Source organism: Bos taurus, chromosome 7 (assembly GCF_002263795.3).
Source record: "Bos taurus isolate L1 Dominette 01449 registration number 42190680 breed Hereford chromosome 7, ARS-UCD2.0, whole genome shotgun sequence".
NCBI lineage: Eukaryota > Metazoa > Chordata > Mammalia > Artiodactyla > Bovidae > Bos > Bos taurus.
Window position 1 is genome coordinate 3,587,749 of NC_037334.1, and position 15,993 is coordinate 3,603,741.

A 15,993-nucleotide genomic window follows, 5' to 3' on the forward strand; every position below is an offset into this window, starting at 1 on the left:
ATGGGACTTGGGTTTGAAAGCAAAATATCTGAGAGTTGAGAGGTACATGATCACACTGGAGATGAGGTACTAAAGGATGATGAAAATTAGATAATTGTGTGTCTTAAAGGAAAGAAAAAGAAGAGATATCAAAAAGTTTAATGTCTTGATATTCAAAGAACCCTGTGATCTCTTTGTTCAGGTGATGTTGGATTCAGGGGACCAGCATGTTTGTGGTTGACAGTGACAGGGATGGGAAAAGGAAAACATCCCCAAAGGAGGATGAGTAGGGGAAAGTCTGGAATGGTACTGGCTGATGACCTGGAACTTTCTGTTTTTTGAATATCTGCTTGATGCCCCAGGATTCAGTTCTCAATGTGTGGTGCCTATACTAGCAACATCACCACCCAATGGGAATGCTTGGGAATGCAATCTCTTGTCTCCACCCCAGACTACTGGCATTGAGAGCCAGAAGTCTGAGTTCTGTCAATCCATTGAATAAATCTGATGCACAGAGCAATTTGAGATTCATTTCACTGGGGAGAGTGCAGTGTGATTATCCAAATGTGCTGAGAACATTCTCCATGACTGGCAGTGGTTTCATCCCCCATTTATTTCACATTTTACATTTCATTTTGTTTTCAAAGGGGAGGCTCAAAAGAAATATGATGCAAAAAAAAAAATTGGAGAAGAAAAAACAAGAGCTTTTAGCCAAGGCCAAGCAGAGACATCATGACAGATCTGTACTTTCTCTGAGGCTGACTAGATGCACTTTCCAAAAGCCAGTCACAAGGACAACCTCCCATCCTGGTGATGTGGTCAGGCACTGTCGATGAGAGGGCACCCTGGGAGAAGCTGAAGCAAGTCTGTGCATTCAGGAGGCTGCAGGAACTCCAGGCTTACAGGCCTGAAGGAGAGCCTTTCAGGACCTTGGACAGCACAAATGTTTTGTGGGTAATTGCCGGCTCTGCCTGGGGAATCCCATGGACGGAGGAGCCTGGTGGGCTGCAGTCCATGGGGTCGCTAGAGTCGGACACGACTGAGCAACTTCACTTTCACTTTTCCCTTTCATGCATTGGAGAAGGAAATGGCAACCCACTCCAGTGTTCTTGCCTGGAGAATCCCAGGGACGGGGAAGCCTGGTGGGCTTCCGTCTATGGGGTCGCACAGAGTCGGACACGACTGAAGCGACTTAGCAGCAGCAGCAGCCGGCTCTGCACACCAGCCCTGAGCCCATCACTGCTGAGTCTTCAGACAAGGCAGAGATGGACCCAGGATTGGGACTTTTCCTCCCACGGGTCCTCTGCAGATGGCCAGTAACAGATATAGATATTTGCCGACAGTCTCAGATAGTGAAGACAGCAAGGAAGAGATTGGTTATGGCCTTGGGGCCAGACAGACTTGCCAAGGAGACAGAGAGAGAGCCAGGAGTCAGAAAGAATGTTCTTGAGAACTAAAGGGAAAATAGAAGAAGATTGTCTTGTGGAAACCAAGTGGTTCCTGGAAAGTGGTTCACAGGGAGTGGGCGTGGGGACAGTCCTCTATTCCATTTGCCTCTTTCACTGCCAACCCTGTTTCTGAACTAAGATGTTTTGTTATATTAACTTTGTACTCTATTAAGTGCCTAGTAGACAAAAACAAGAGGCATAAATGTTTTTGTGGATAAGAGATTGGGTTTCATGTGACAAGAGTAAGGATTTTTGCATATCTTTGTACACCTCAATTTCTGCTTGCCAGAATTTCTTTATTGAATTCTACAAAGGCAGTCTAGCTTGGGGAAATATTTAGTGTTTTTAGTTATTATATTTTCTTATATTCCTTATACTTAAGCAAGAAACCATCTATTCTAAAGAGATTGATTTAAGCTTGCTTTTACTTCTCCTTTTTAACATGAGTTCCTTCCTTTCTTTTTATCATTCCTGTGCCAAATGCTAAATCAGACAGAAGACGTTTTACTGTAAATCAATTAGCACTTATGCTATGTGTTACATCCTTATCTGTTACCTAAAACCTGTGTGTATTGTTTTTGAAGAATGTCATTTTGTAAATGTTATTTATTTGCTTATTTTGGTTTTGGCTGCCGAGTCTTCCGTTGCTGCACATCGGCTTTCTCTAGCTGTGGAGAGCCGGGCTAGTCTCTAGTTGTCATGCCCAGGCGTCTCACTGTGGTGCCTCCTCTTGCTGCAGAGCACGGGCTCTAGGTGCTCGGTTTCACTGTTTCTAGCACATGGACTTCGTTGCTCCAGGGCATGTGAAATCAGGGATCAAACCCTCGTGCCCTCCGTTGGCAGGCAGATTTTTAACCACTGGACCACCAGGGAAGTCCTACATGGGTATCCTTAAAAATTAGATCTGAATTTTGATTCTTAAGAAGGAACATGTTTTTTGGAAACATTTTCTGCTGAAAATGACTTGCCAGCAATCTTGCTGCCCTGACCAAAAGTAAGTCCAAGTCACTGAAATTTGTTCACTTCACAGTGTTGGGTCCATCATAATTTGTAATTTTTCAAGAAACACATCATTGCTTCTTCAGTAAATAACTCATTTTACTTATAAATACTCCATTCACTAAACATCATAATTGTTTCCATTGAACACACAGAAGGTGGAATAAAGGTGTCATGCTACAGAAGTCCCAGGGGGACAGTATCAGGAAGGAAAATAATGACATTTTCGGAAATCTTTGAACAATTTTGATAAAGTTGCTTTATCAGTAGTGAAGAGGGAAGGCTGATTCCAGAGGGCCAAAGAGGACTTCCCTGGTGGCTCAGATGGTAAAGTGTATGCCTACAATGCGGGAGACCCAGGTTCAATCCCTGGGTTAGGAAGATCTCCTGCAGAAGGAAATGGCAACCCACTCTGGTATTGTCTGAAAATCCCGTGGATGAAGGAGCCTATTAGGATACAGTCCATGGGGTTGCAAAGAGCTGGACACGAGTGAGCAACTTGACTTTCACTAAAGAGTGACTGATAAATAGAAGGACAGAGAGTGAGTAGAGGTGGGCAGCTATGCCTTCTGTCAACAGGCTCTGGATTTAACTCTGCATAAGTCTGATAAGTTCTCCCCACTGCTGGTAGTGCTTACTAAGATTTTCTTCTGTGATTTCAAAGTTCAGGTCACCAATAATTTGTTCTAGTTCTCAAGTTTTCTCCATCATTGATTTAGTTACTTCAGCCCAATTCCCCGTAGCTGAGGGAGATGAAAGAGATTTCAGGGATGGATGCAGACTGGACCTGTCTGGCTCTTTGGTGAGAGCCTGTGCTGCTTCAGACAACACCTCTAGGAGCACCTCCAGGGCAACCCAGCATTGGTGCTATGGCCTGTAAGCACCAGCCACCCTTGGAGCAATCCTGGGCACCTATCTGTCTTCCTGCAAAACATCATTTGAACAGAGTGTGAAAGCAGTTAAAAATTGAAAATGTCTATTTTTATATAATTTTATATATAATTTATATAATTAAAATATTTATAGTATATATATAAACTTATCTATAATTTTACATATTATATAAAATTTATATAATATATGTCATATATTATATTATATATATGACATATATAATATATATAATATAATACATATACATAAATATGTATTAAATATATATGTATTATATATATTATACATATATAATACACATATATGTATTATATAATATATATAATATAATATATGATATATATATAATATATCTATTATATATATAATACATATATATAATACATATATATTAAATATATATATAATACATATATATATTTTATATATAATATATATATATTATGACATTATTATTATATTATATATTTAATATTTTAATATTAAATATTTTAATATTAAAATTATATTATATTATTATATTATATATTATAATATATATGGCATATATAATATATATAATAATAACATATAATATATATGATATATATTAAATATATTATATGCATAAATATATACTATATTTATATAATATAATATATATTTATATTTAATATATATTTTATCTATATATTATATATATAATATTGATATTATATATATAATATTTATATATTTATTTATATATATAATATATAATATATATAATATATATTTATAATATATTTATATATAAATGTATATCATATATATGATATATATAACATATGAAATAATATATATTATATACCATATATTATATATATTCAATATATATCATATATTTATACATATTATATATAAATATATGATATATATTGAATATATATCCTATATAATATATATCATATATATAATATGTATGATATAATTTGTATATTATATATAATTAATATTATATACAATATATAATAGTAACATATTATGTATATAATATATTATATAATATATATAATGATATACATAATAATATATATTATATACATTATACAATAATTTATATATATATAATATATAGTGTATATAACATATATATTATATATATAATATAATTTGCATACATATAATATATAATTTATATATATTATATATACTATATGTATAATAATAAAATATATCATATACATAATATATTATATATTAATACATATAATATAATTATATTAATATAATATAATTAATATATATAAAATATATACTAAGCTTTATAATAATACATAATATTATTACACCATCTGGTGATGTCCATGTATAGAGTCTTCTCTTGTGTTGTTGGAAGAGGGTGTTTGTTATGACCAGTGCATTTTCTTGGCAAAACTCTATTAGTCTTTGCCCTGCTTCATTCCGTATTCCAAGGCCAAATCTGCCTGTTACTCCAGGTGTTTCTTGACTTCCTACTTTTGCATTCCAGTCCCCTATAATGAAAAGGACATCTTTTTTGGGTGTTAGTTCTAAAAGGTCTTGTAGATCTTCATAGAACCGTTCAACTTCAGCTTCTTTAGCGTTACTGGTTGGGGCATAGACTTGGATTACTGTGATATTGAATGGTTTGCCTTGGAAACGAACAGAGATCATTCTGTCATTTTTGAGATTGCATCCAAGTACTGCATTTCGGACTCTTTTGTTGACCATGATGGCCACTCCATTTCTTCTGAGGGATTCCTGCCTGCAGTAGTAGACATAATGGTCATCTGAGTTAAATTCACCCATTCCAGTCCATTTCAGTTCGCTGATTCCTAGAATGTCGACATTCACTCTTGCCATCTCTTGTTTGACCACTTCCAATTTGCCTTGATTCATGGACCTGACATTCCAGGTTCCTATGCAATATTGCTCTTACAGCATCAGACCTTGCTTCTATTGCCAGTCACATCCACAGCTGGGTAGTATATAAATGTGTGTGTATATATATACACTATATATATACCTGTATATATGTATATAATATGTACAAAATGTATATAATATGTAAATATTATATATGAAATATATACATATACACTATATCTAGACATCACCAGATGGTCAACACTGAAATCAGATTGATTATATTCTTTTCAGCCAAAGATGGAGAAGCTCTATACAGTTAGCAAAAACATGACCAGGAGCTGACTGTGGCTCAGACCATGAACTCCTTATTGCCAAATTCAGACTTAAATTGAGGAAAGTAGGGAAAACCACTAGGCCATTCAGGTATGACCTAAATCAAATCCCTTATGATTATACAGCAGAAGTGAGAAATAGATTTAAGGGCCTAGATCTGATAGATAGAGTGCCTGATGAACTATGGAATGAGGTTCGTGACATTGTACAGGAGACAGGGATCAAGACCATCCCCATGGAAAAGAAATGCAAAAAAGCAAAATGGCTGTCTGGAGAGGCCTTACAAATAGCTGTGAAAAGAAGAGAAGCAAAAAACAAAGGAGAAAAGGAAAGATATAAACATCTGAATGCAGAGTTCCAAAGAATAGCAAGAAGAGATAAGAAAGCCTTCAGCGATCAATGCAAAGAAATAGAGGAAAACAACAGAATGGGAAAGACTAGGGATCTCTTCAAGAAAATCAGAGATACCAAAGGAACATTTCATGCAAAGATGGGCTTGATAAAGGACAGAAATGGTATGGACCTAACAGAAGCAGAAGATATTAAAAAGAGATGGCAAGAATACACAGAAGAACTGTACAAAAAAGATCTTCATGACCCTGATAATCACGATGGTGTGGTCACTGACCTAGAGACAGACATCCTGGAATGTGAAGTCAAGTGGGCCTTAGAAAGCATCACTACGAACAAAGCTAGTGGAGGTGATGGAATTCCAGTTGAGCTGTTCCAAATCCTGAAAGATGATGCTGTGAAAGTGCTGTACTCAATATGCCAGCAAATTTGGAAAACTCAGCAGTGGCCACAGGACTGGAGAAGGTCAGTTTTCATTCCAATCCCAAAGAAAGGCAATGCCAAAGAATGCTCAAACTACCACACAATTGCACTCATCTCACATGCTAGTAAAGTAATGCTCAAAATTCTCCAAGCCAGGCTTCAGCAATATGTGAACCGTGAACTTCCTGATGTTCAAGCTAGTTTTAGAAAAGGCAGAGGAACCAGAGATCAAATTGCCAACATCCGCTGGATCATCGAAAAAGCAAGAGAGTTCCAGAAAACCATCTATTTCTGCTTTATTGACTATGCCAAAGCCTTTGACTGTGTGCATCACAATAAACTGTGGGAAATTCTGAAAGACATGGGAATACCAGACCACCTGATCTGCCTCTTGAGAAATTTGTATGCAGGTCAGGAAGCAACAGTTAGAACTGGACATGGAACAACAGACTGGTTCCAAATAGGAAAAGGGGTTCGTCAAGGCTGTATATTGTCACCCTGTTTATTTAACTTCTATGCAGAGTACATCTTGAGAAACGCTGGGCTGGAAGAAGCACAAGCTGGAATCAAGATTGCTGGGAGAAATATCAATAACCTCAGATATGCAGATGACACCACCCTTATGGCAGAAAGTGAAGAGGAACTCAAAAGCCTCTTGATGAAAGTGAAAGAGGAGAGTGAGAAAGTTGGCTTAAAGCTCACCATTCAGAAAATGAAGATCATGGCATCCAGTCCCATCACTTCATGGGAAATAGGTGGGGAAACAGTGGAAACAGTGTCAGACTTTATTTTTCTGGGCTCCAAAATCACTGCAGATGGTGACTGCAGCCATGAAATTAAAAGATGTTTATTCCTTGGAAGGAAAGTTATGACCAACCTAGATAGCATATTCAAAAGCAGAGACATTACTTTGCCAACAAAGGTTCGTCTAGTCAAGGCTATGGTTTTTCCTGTGGTCATGTATGGATGTGAGAGTTGGACTGTGAAGAAGGCTGAGCGCTGAAGAATTGATGCTTTTGAACTGTGGTGTTGGAGAAGACTCTTGAGAGTCCCTTGGACTGCAAGGAGATCCAACCAGTCCATTCTGAAGGAGATCAGCCCTGGGATTTCTTTGGAAGGAATGATGCTAAAGCTGAAACTCCAGTACTTTGGCCACCTCATGCGAAGAGTTGACTCATTGGAAAAGACTCTGATGCTGGGAGGGATTGGGGGCAAGAGGAGAAGTGGACGACAGAGGATGAGATGGCTGAATGACATCACTGACTCGAATGACGTGAGTCTCAGTGAACTCCGGGAGTTGGTGATGGACAGGGAGGCCTGGTGTGCTGCAATTCCTGGGGTCGCAAAGAGTTGGACACGACTGAGCGACTGATCTGATGTGATCTGATCTGATAGTATATTATATATAGTATATATTTGTGTATATATGTAATATATATTATATATATAGTATATAGTATATATATCATATATAGTATATATTTTTTCTGTATATATTTATATTTATATAATATTATATATATATTATTATATATAATGATAAATATATATTATATATATAAATTATATGTTGTATATATATGATATATATATTATATATGATATATAAATTATATATAGTGTATAGTATATATATGATATATATTATATATGATATATAAATTATATATATAGTATATAGTATATATATAGTATATAATATATAGTATATATATACTATATATATAAATATATACTATATATATTTTTCTGTATATATTTATATAATATAAATAATAATATATATAATAATATATATTATTATTATAAATATAAATAAATAATAATATATATTATATATAAATATATATAGAAAATATATATAGTATATATTTATATATATGGTATTATATATTTTATATTTTTATTATATTTTATTATATATTTTTTCTATATATATTATATATATAATATATATATAATATATATTATATATATAAATACATCTTGTATATATATGATATATATTATATATCATATATAAATTATATAATTTTCATTATATATATAATTATATGTATTATATTGTATATATAATATAATATATTATATATAATATAATATATGTGTGATATAATATTTTATATATATATATATATATGCCAAAGCCTTTGACTGTGTGGATCACAATAAACTGTGGAAAATTCTTCAAGAGATGAGAATACCAGACCACCTGACCTGCCTCTTTAGAAATCTATATGCAGGTCAGGAAGCAACAGTTAGAAGTGGACATGGAACAACACATATATATATATAAAATATATATTGGTGATGAACTGGGAAGCCTGGCGTGCTGCGATTCATGAGGTCATAAAGAGTTGTACACGACTGAGGGACTGAACTGAACTGAACTGAGCAGTAGAAGACAGCATTTAGTTCTCTCTGCGATAGACACTAATCTTGGAAACTGATTTCCCTCACTTCAAGCAATGCTTCTATCAAAACTAGCATGCCTGGACCCACAAATATCTTATCCATCATCATGGTGTCCCATACACACTGCTTCTGAAGAAGGACTGCATTGCGCAGGAAATGAAGTGTGGCAGTGAGCAACTGCTCCTGCAATTCACTGATCCTTCCCTTTTCCCAGTCACTCTGAAGCATCTTACCCGATACTACAGTGCAATGGGCTTTTGAGGACTGAGAGCCAATATCCCCAATATATTGCAAAGCAAGGGAGATGCTCTTTCGGAGGTTATGTAAGTTCTAAATCATCATCAGTTATAGGGAATTGATGTTCTCATATCTAGGACCACAAGGTCCATGGAATAAAGGTTGAAATAGGAGTGACCCCACTGTGATCCCTGCTACCACCAAGGATCTGCTAACAGAACTTTGACTGCATGTCAATGGGACTTTGTGCTCTGCTGGTCTGGAGGTCTTAGTCCCTATGGGAGTTGGGTTTTGAAAAGACCCAACTTTGATTTTAATAAACTGATTTTAAGACTAAGACTAAACCTTTGCCTATAAATCAGTGAGCGAAGAAAGAAATTTTTATACTGGGTCAAGTGTTTGATCTTGAACTCTTGACTCTGCAATGAAGGTGAGGAAGGCTTAGTCTGGAAATGAAGAGGTTCGTAAGGGCTTTCTCAGTATCAAGATATCCCATGATTAAAATCAGTGGAGAACCACAAAGAACCCATACAGGCAAGACTACTAATGACCTACTAATGACTCTTCAGGAAGAATGGTTTGACTCTCCCAGGCAGTCAGGGATACCAGGACCAGCTGAGGTGCTTGCTGGGGGTAAAAGGGATATAACATGGAAACCCTTTATCTGCTAGTAATAGGGTGGATGCTTGGTGTGACTGTTTACCACTCAGAGTGGAGGCATTTCAGTTCTTTAATTGGTGAGGCTATGTCCGTGCATGTCCACCTACCATCAGTCTTGAAGCATCTCCTCTTGTTCCCCTCAAACTGCCCTTCACAAGCTTCATCTATCAAAGCTCCTAACAGGGAACTTTCACACACATCACCATCACAAAACACATCTCGAGGCGGTGGTAAAGAACACAGCCATCCCAGAGGCTACAAGCCCTGGGGTCAGGCCCAGCTGCTCCTTTAGGACATGTCGGTAATAACATGAACCTGGATGTAAACTGGTAATTGTGAGACCATGGACCTCAAAGCCACAATGGCCCAAAAGTCACCAGGGACAGTAAAAGACAGTGTAAATTTCTGAGGAATAATCCTACCTAACTAATCTACCTAACTAGAGCTAAGGAACCCAGGTATCCCAGGACAGAGTAGAAGTCAGTGACCAAATCTTTCTTGCACACGATTATGAGCTCCTTGGGCTCAGAATGAATGTCTATTTCAAGGAAAGGGGGCGAGGTTCCCCGCCAGACTCCACAGAGAATCACTTGGATCTTTGAGCACAAGGGGATGACATCGTTAGGAGCTCCTGTTTCCAGTAACCGCCTCATGGTTCTTCCCAGTTTCCTGGCCATGAATGCCAGGATCACAGTCAGGCTTTTGGCCAAACCAGTGGCAGCAGCCACAGTGAACACAGTTCCAAGTGTGATTTGTTGGAGGATGCAGGTGGCTCTGTTGGGATGACCAATGAAGAGTAAGGAGCAGAGAAAGCACAGGAGGAGGGAGATGAGCAGGACATAGCTGAGAGTCCAGCTATTGGCTTTGACTACAGGGATGTCTCAGCGCTTCACAAAGACCCACAAAACCATAGCTGTCATGACAAAGAACCACAGAGCCATGCAGGTCAGTGACATCCTCCAGGAATCCTCAAAGGCCAGGAAGGTCACAATTTTGGGGTGGCAATGATTTCTTTCCCAGTTTGTATACTCTTGGTCTGGACACTGGACACACAGCTCTGCATGTGGGGAGAAATCAGACTCAGCATTTCTTCATTTGTACCACATTTCAATATTTGGTAAACAGAGACATTTCCTGTCATTGTACCTACTGATCCCTTCTGATATAATATTTAGAAGTGTTGGAGAGGATGTAAAGATTGAAACCTTTGTATGTTCTTGCTGAGAATGAAGAATGGTGCAGCTGCTGCCGAAATAAGTCTGACAGTTTTTCTAAAAATCAAACATAGAATTCATAGCCTCAGTGAGCAATTTTGATCTAGGTGTATTCTCTTCAAATCTGAAGCAATGATTTGAATAAATAATGTCTCTCCAGCATTGCTTACAATAGGCAAAAAATGGAAACAACCGAAATGTCCATTGACAGATAATTGGCTAAACAAAATGAGGTACATATACACAATGCAAGAACACCCTGACTTAAAAAGAAAGGAATTTATCTGACACAGGCTACAATATGCATGAATCTTGGAAGTCTTATCCTTTTGAAAAAAGTCACACTCCAAAGGACAAATACGGTTTTATTTATAGATATGCGTAAGGGCTAAGTGTTTTCAGTCATGTCCAACTCTTTGAGACCCTATGGACTGTAGTCCTCCAAAACTCCTCAGTCCATAGGATTCTCCAGGTAAGAATACAGGAGTAGGTTACCGTTTCCTACTCCAGGGGATCTTCCCGTCTCAGGGATCAAACTTGCATGTCTTATATCTCCTACATTGGCAGGAGGGTTCTTTACCACTAGCATCACCTGTGAAGCCCTTATTTATAGATGTATTAATGCTTAGAACAGGCAAATTCATAGACACAGAAATTGGAATGAGGTTCACAGGGGAGTTGAGACTAAGAGGAAGTAAGTTTCATGTTAAAAGAGATGAAGTTAGGGGTGATCGTTCTGTATAGGGACAGTGGAGAAGATTGCACAGCAATAGAAATTTGTTAATGTCACTGAATTGTACTCATAAGGATAAAATGGTAAATTTTATATGATGCATACTTAATCACAATAAAAATGGAAAGGTCAAAAAATAAATAAGTACATGAATTGAGAAACAAGATGCCATAACCTCTTTCACATAGCCCTCAGTTTCCTTCTCATCATGAAATAGGTGAGGGGCAGGGTGACCATGTTGTGCTCTGTCACTTAGTCATGTCTGACTCCTTGCAACCCTGTGGACTGTATGTGGCCCGCCAGGCTCCTCTGTCCATGAGGTTCTCCAGGCAAGAATACTAGAGTGGGTGGCCATGCCCTCCTCCAGGTGATCTTCCAAACCCAGGGATGAAGCCAGGTGTCCTGCATTGCAGGGAGATCCTTTACCTTCTGAGCCACCGGGGAGACCCAAGAATACCGGAGTGGGTAGCCTTCCCCTTCTCCAGAGGATCTTCCCAGTCCAGGAATTGAACCGGGGTCTCCTGCATTGCAGGTGGATTTTTTACCAGCTGAGCCACCAGGGAAGCCCTGCTAGGGTGACCATAGGTGATTATAAATTTTTATACCTGTGTGGTTGGAAATGTGTCTCTCTGGGCACAAAGCACAAGTAAAGCAGCAAATAGGCCTTCCTTCTTGTGGAATTTTCCTGAACCCTGAAATACATCTCTGGCTACACGCAGATTTTGGTGTCTGGAAGGAAAAATAGACAATCTTTGGTCAAATTTGGCATATGATTAGCTGCTATCAGAGAATATCTATATTTCTCACAGAAGAAAAGACATTTCATCTTCTGTTACATCACCAGGTCTCCTCCCCAATCCCAGCTTTGTCATATTCTCTAGAAACCTAAATATGAGATACTAAATGACATTTCACATTCTTTACAAACTGAATTTTACCAAAGTATTTCATGGCTTCTATATCATATATTCCTGACAATGAACCTTCTGTTTCTCTTGTTTAACCACATAATCCAAAAATCTTGTCAGTACAGATATCCATATGTTCATGATACAGAAGTTTTATCTGCAAAAAAATATTTTACTATGTTTTCATATGTATGAGAGCATTTAATTTATGTAAAATATGAGAGCATAGTAAAATGTTCTGTATGAATTTTACTATGAGCATATATCTCATATATATAGCAGTACGTGGTATGCCTCGTTCAAAAGAAAATCTCCTCTTGCTACCATAATCCGTACACTACTATTCTGTCCACAGAAATGAAGCATCCTGCATCATCATGTATTATATACACATTTGCAGATGACATTATGGCTATGATCACTGAATGTGTCTTACTTAATATATACAATTCCCCAGTGCTAGGAAGGATCTCTGCTTTCAGCTCCAAGACAAACTGCTCCTTTTGCCCTTCTTCAGACAAAAATAGTGTCACCCATGTCCAGTCAAAGTGAAGCAACAGCCCAATCATACCATGGACAAGATAGCTGTCCTCCCTGGCCAGCTGATAAAGAGATGGAAACTGGTCTTTCTCACTCAGTGAAGAATCAAAAGGATGCCACCTGAGTAAGAAAATAAAAACATGAATCTGAGTTTCGTGGGCTTGGGGCTATCTTTCTTAGGCAGAGAGTGAGCTGGTTCTCTCTGTTACAGGGAGAAAAGAAAGAGATCTCAGTGGCCATTTCACAGTTTTCATTTCATTCTGGGCACATAGAAGACTTTTCTAGACTCCTCACTTTTAGAAAGGACACGTGGTTTCTTCGGACAATTCTTATCACTAGGTTACAAAAAATAAAAGACAATGTTAGGATCTCTATGCTATTTTAATCTCGTTTGATGGTATTTGAAGAAGCATGATTTTCAGATTGTGTACCCAGAAGACTGCAGTGTCTCCATCAACCTTGCCCTGTGTGGCTTGTGAAGAAGAAATTCCTTCTACCTAGCAATCAGTGTTTCATGTAAATGCTGAAAATAAATAAATCTTGTCTCATTAATGTCTTCATGATGGATTCAATGTATTACCACAGCATTACCTGTTATTCTGGAGATTACAACGCCCTATCGTCTCAGATTTTCTTGAAAAAACATTCCACAATAGAAATCTCCTATATTATGCTGTTGTGTTCATAAATAATGTCTCTTGCTTGCCGCTGGTCAGATTGGTCCTTGGAAAGAGATCTGAGATGGAGAGACTCATGTAGAAAATTTATGGCAGCATCCTCCCTATATGCCAGTGGGATGTAGCAAGGCAGACATGGGGAGAGAAAACTGACCTTCTGAGCTGTGGTTCAGAACAGCTGAACAACAAAACAGTTACAACGGACTGTCAGTCCTCTGGAGCTGGGATGATTCTTCAGTATTGTCAAAACTGAGAGGAGGGAACCAGGCTTCATTTCACCATGTCTCCAAGACACTGGCTTCTGGCTGTTACCTGTGAGCTTCCTGTCCTTGGGTGAGGGAGTTCCCTGTGCTCTTCCCACAGCTCTTTACATCATAGGAATTTCCTATGATGTAAAGAGCTGTGAGCCATGGTCACTCAATGTTCCCTTAACTGTGAGATTCATGCCTTGACCCTGAGCATGAGCTTGGGTTTCAAAGTGCTGACTGCTCATGCCTGTCACTTTCTTCCTACTTCTCAACCAAAGGAATAATCTCACAATCTGAGGATGTGTTTACAACTCTGTGCCATGCATACACACAGCTTCCACCTTGTCTTTTGATGGGATGAGAAGGAAAGGCATAGGGGAAGAGCAGAGTGTCTCTCACCAAAAATCAGACTCTCTCACCTGTACGGCTCCAGAAGTGGTTCAGTCTCGGCTGAAAATGCTGACACAGTTCCTGTAACTATGGCCAGAGATTTCCTCTGTCTCTGGTGGTTGTAGTTAGGGACAGTCTGATTCCTCCAGAGAGCCAAAGCAGGGCATTTTCCAGAGTGCTGTGATCACTTTCAAAGGCATAGAGATTATAATCCAAGGTCAGGTTGGGGAAGAGGTGAGAGTTCTTGTTGATCTCCTCAATGGCAAAGATAAAAGCCAGAACATATTGATAATTCTTGAGGAACCACCTAAACAGAGGGGACAGCATCAGACAAAATGGTCATCATACATCCTATATATGTATATATGTATATCCTACACAGGGCTATATCCTAAGCCGGCCAAGGGCAGAGAAGGGCTTTAAACTCAGGGTTTATATTCAGAGGCTTTCCTGTCTTGTCATATGGAGATGGTGTGAATAAGTTTCTGAGGGCTCTGAACATGCAAATAATATTATGAGAAAATAAGCAAAAGACCAGCACCCCAGTAGAAGTATCATTACAGGTAAAGAGTGTGAGCAAACACACTCTTTGAGGAATCCATACAAGGTATAAAAATACAGACAATGTTATTTAGACTCTAATTAGCCAAGAAAGGCACATTAAAATGAGGGCCACCTATTTCCTTCCTTGAAGTGATGCAAAAAGTATCTCCAGTTCAACAAGGGAAAAGGAATCCCTGCCCTCTGCTGGCTTCACTGTGAAGTGCTGGTTTCCCAGCTGTGACGACTGTCTACATAGAGCAAAGGCTGTCTGAACGCACATGTTTCTTGATCCCAACAATATACAATTACCAAAATCAGAGAAATGTTCCAAGCCTGTTAAGAAAAATTAATTATCACTTATTTAATGTTACATTAAATTAATTCCAAAGGCTAAATAATATCCCATATCTATATGAAACAACATTCCTAGACAGCAAATCACAATGTGAATGTTTATTTCCTTGTATTAAATTATGTCCATGATACATTTCTATGTATGGGAAGTGGTTCACAAGAGAAGCTGATAGTGGATACCCACATAGCACATCAGAGAGTTTAAAAGAACATTCCTGAGCTTCTCAGTTGAATGATGCCTGCTGCTCCTCTGCCTAAAATGGAGATGTCCACATATTTCTCTCCCTGAAGGACAGGAGGGAGGGTACAAAGTTTATCCTCCAACCTTGGGACATCACTGAAGACTCACCTCTCTCCTGTGCTAGCCACCTAGACAAAACAGGCTCTGACTTTTCCTGCACAATCCTGAGACAGAGAGTTTCCTCCATTCCCGATAGTCACTTCCTGCCATCCTAACTCCAATACAGGTCAAATGATTAGCAGCTTCAGTCATTAGCAGCTTCACACCAGGAAATGTACACACCCGAAATAATTTCCACCCAAAAATTCCATTTCATATTTTGGTAAAATATGCAGAAGCAAACCATGGGGAGGAAAAAACATGAAATGAGAAAGCTGAACAGGACAAAGATTGTCAAAAGTCCTCACACAGAAGACTGAAAACAAAATTAAAGTTCTCCCCTCAAATTAGCAGCTCTCCAGTAGCATAGCAGCTGCCAACGGAACTAGTGTTTAAAAAAATTCTAAATACGACTAGTAAACAAACAAGGTGCACACATTCTAAACACGTCTTCTGCTC

The 15,993-nt window shown here is 38.0% G+C and overlaps 1 long non-coding RNA gene and 1 pseudogene across 1 annotated transcript; both read right to left on the reverse strand.

Moving 5' to 3' along the window:
* Window positions 1–2,386: 2,386 nt before the first annotated feature.
* On the reverse strand, window positions 2,387–13,979 carry LOC132345670 (uncharacterized). The gene is made up of 4 exons (XR_009495130.1): window positions 13,814–13,979; window positions 13,014–13,102; window positions 12,140–12,263; window positions 2,387–3,350 (listed from the first exon to the last, which is right to left on the reverse strand). It is a non-coding gene; the product is annotated as an uncharacterized lncRNA (long non-coding RNA).
* On the reverse strand, window positions 10,025–12,266 carry VN2R402P (vomeronasal 2 receptor 402 pseudogene; annotated as a pseudogene).
* Window positions 13,980–15,993: the final 2,014 nt, after the last annotated feature.